This window comes from Myotis brandtii, unplaced genomic scaffold (genome assembly GCF_000412655.1).
Source record: "Myotis brandtii unplaced genomic scaffold, ASM41265v1 scaffold32, whole genome shotgun sequence".
Classification (NCBI taxonomy): domain Eukaryota; kingdom Metazoa; phylum Chordata; class Mammalia; order Chiroptera; family Vespertilionidae; genus Myotis; species Myotis brandtii.
Genome location: NW_005362269.1, coordinates 12,953,902 through 12,957,109, shown reverse-complemented (window position 1 = coordinate 12,957,109; position 3,208 = coordinate 12,953,902).

The window sequence follows — 3,208 nt, the reverse complement described above, 5'->3', positions numbered from 1 at the left end:
GCGCGCAAAGGCCGAGGTTGGCGGGGCTGGGTGGTGGCGCTGGGGCTGCAGCTGCTGCGGTTGCGGGGTAGGGGGCCAGGGAGGGGTTCATGACTGCGAAAGGGGGGCGCCAGGGCCACGTGCACCCCTTTGTCTGGAGAGGGAACCCTAACCGGGCGTTTCCAAGACCTGATACTGAAAGCGCAAACCCCAAGTGGTGCAGAGTTGAGTTCTGCCTCGGGGTTTGCCAGGGAAGCGTAGGTTTCCTGGCTGCACATACCGAGGGTTCAGATCTGCGAAACCGGATGAACCGGCAGCTGCACCCGGGTCTCTGCACACAGGGGCGCACAGGAGCCAGAGCGTCCTGCGGACACCCCGAGCCTGCCTTGGGCTGTGAGCATGCCCAGTGCTCCGCTGGAACCCCAGATCGCGCCTTCCAGGGTTAGGAGCGCAGAGAGGGGCAGAGCCGAGCTCCGTGGCTTCTAGACTCTAGAGTCGGGAGAAGGCAGAGGTTGGTGCCAGGGACCTCAGCCCCTCTATGACTCAGGGGCCCAAAACCTGCCCCTGAGGGCATGGTACTGGGGAAAGTAAGCTTCCAGAACTCAGAGAAAGGCGGCTTTTCTTCTTTCTGTAAAGGGAATTCCAAAGGAAGCAATTCCCTGCCCAGGAAGGGCTGATTCCGTTACAGGGTAATTGACCAAAACCCCAGCAGTGCCTGGCGGTTGTACTACTAACAGTTAACAGTTACTGCTTCCTTACCCTGTGCAGGCTCCGAGCTATCCGATGCCCGTGAAGTACCTGATTTTTTATCCCATCCAAACACTGTATGGTCAACCCTAGATGAAAATTGAGGCCCCAGAATATTTTGCCAACTGCCAGTCAATTATAATCAATGCATCCGGGAATCTAGACCTGGCAATCTGACTCTTAGGCACGGGGGATAAAATGCAGGGTACTGAAAGGCAAGTGCCATATGATATCACATAGATGTGGAATCTAATGAACAAAATAAGCTAACAGGCAAAACAGAAACAGACTCATAGATACAGAGAACAGACTGACAGCCGTCAGATGAGAGGGAGGTTGGGGGGCTAGGTGAAAAAGGGGAAGGGTTTAAAAAAATGAAACAAAACACACACACACACACTCACACTCATAGACACAGACAACAGCATGGTGATTACCAGAGGGAAAGGGAGAGACGGGAGGCAGAAGAGGGTATAGGGGGCACAAATGGTGATGAAGAGAGACTTGACTTGGGGTGGTAAACACACAATACAGTATACCGATGATGTGTTATAGAACTGTACCCCTGAAAACTGAATAATCGTATTAACCAATATCACTCCAATACATTCAATTTAAAAAGAAAACAACAATAATACCACAGGTTACTGGTGAACTCCAGGCATTTCCAGAAAGGCGAAGCTGTGGTGGATATTTGGGTGATAACACTCTCTTGATTATAACTTGTATCTGGCCTGTCTTTACCAACCTACAAGTCTGACAAAGGGCATGCCTGGAATTTACCAACGTCCTAACACGAATAACACTGACAGCACTTTTGTCTCGACTCACACTTGGTGTCACCCTGTTATTAGGTGCTGCTCACGCACCATCATAATCTGTCCAACAACCCTGAAGTGAAGCCATCCTTGTTCCCATTGCACACACAGGGAGGCTCAGACGGAGATGCCCAGATGTCCCCAAGGGGACAGGGCCAGAATAAGAGGGGCATAGTTTGTTTGACTCCAAAGTCCATGTTGTTTGACTAAACTATGTGTCTTTCTTAATTGTATCCCAAATAAAGCCAATGAGATGAGGGCATAGCAGTTATTTTTTATTTCATTCAACAAACACATATTGATTTCCTATTAACATCCATTCTTTCAACAAATATTTACTATGCATGTACTTAGTGCTTCTAAGCACTATCTCAGAGGTGACGGAAGATGACAAAGACGTCAACCCTGTACTCTTGGAGTTTACAGTCTAGCAAGAAGATGCTGTTCATATGCTATGAGGCTGACGGTGAGCACTTATTAGAAATGTATTTTCCTCCCTTATTCATCTACCAAACTCATATTTGCCCTTTAGTGCTCTACACCAGTCACTTCTTCTGGGAAGCCATCCATGATCTCTCTGGCCGAGTCAAATCCCCCCTTATTATAGACTTTCAAAGCATTATGTCACTTTTCTCTTTAAAATGTGTTGAGTTCCAATTTTCCACTTTTGCCGTGATTTAGCTAGAATATGTCTCCCCAATGCACACCATCCTCAAGACTGTAAACACCTAGAGAAAGGAATGTGTCTTTTCATTTTCCATTCATCTCACAGTACCTGGTAGGCTTTATACTGTCTTTTTACCTCTCTCTCTCTCTCTCTCTCTCTCTCTCTCTCAACAGCTAGTAAATCACAGAGTGGGGACTTGAAACTGGGCCTGCCTAACTCCAGAGTTTCAGGGAAGATTTGGATTGGGGTGTCACTGTGGATTTCACAGCTTAACCCCCTTACAGTGTCTAAGGATACATCTGGGTCTATTAAGATGAAGAACTATTAATGGCACTTTAAAAAATTATCAAATCTTAGAAGGCATTTGAGATTCAGACTTAAAGTTACTTGATCAAGGTCACAGCCAATGTCATAGGTTTTAAACCCATGCCTCTCTCACTGAAGACTAGTGGTACAGGATGTCATGAATGGCAGATGGAGTATCCACAGTTTTCAGAGGTTCCTGCCCAGGGGACTAGAGGGTCCTCGATCAGAGAGAAAATGCTGCAGGGAACTTAGCAAACCTTAGGCACCACCCTCCCACCTGATACCACTCCTCAGAGACCCACCTTTGGTCAGGCCCCTCTTCCTTTGCCTTTTGAGGACTCACCTTGCAACTCTCTTCTCATTCCCAGCCTCAGCTGTGGATACAAACCACGGCAAAGTAACAACAGCACTTTGGACAGTTCTGCTTGTGGCAAACTATTGGGCATGCTCAGTGACAAGGCTTTGATTACAAATAGGAAGCTTTTGTTAAACACCTTTCCATTTTGGAGGATTACCTCCAAACAGGATATTGATGTCAAACTCTTTGCAGAGATTCCTAGCCTGTAATAATTCTTCCTAGTCTATAAGAATGAGATGCTTTACTAGTAAATGGAAAAACATCTTGAGCCCATCCATTCCTTACTCTGTCCCTATTATTTGGCTCCCCATTTGAGCACCCCTTTGTAGGTGT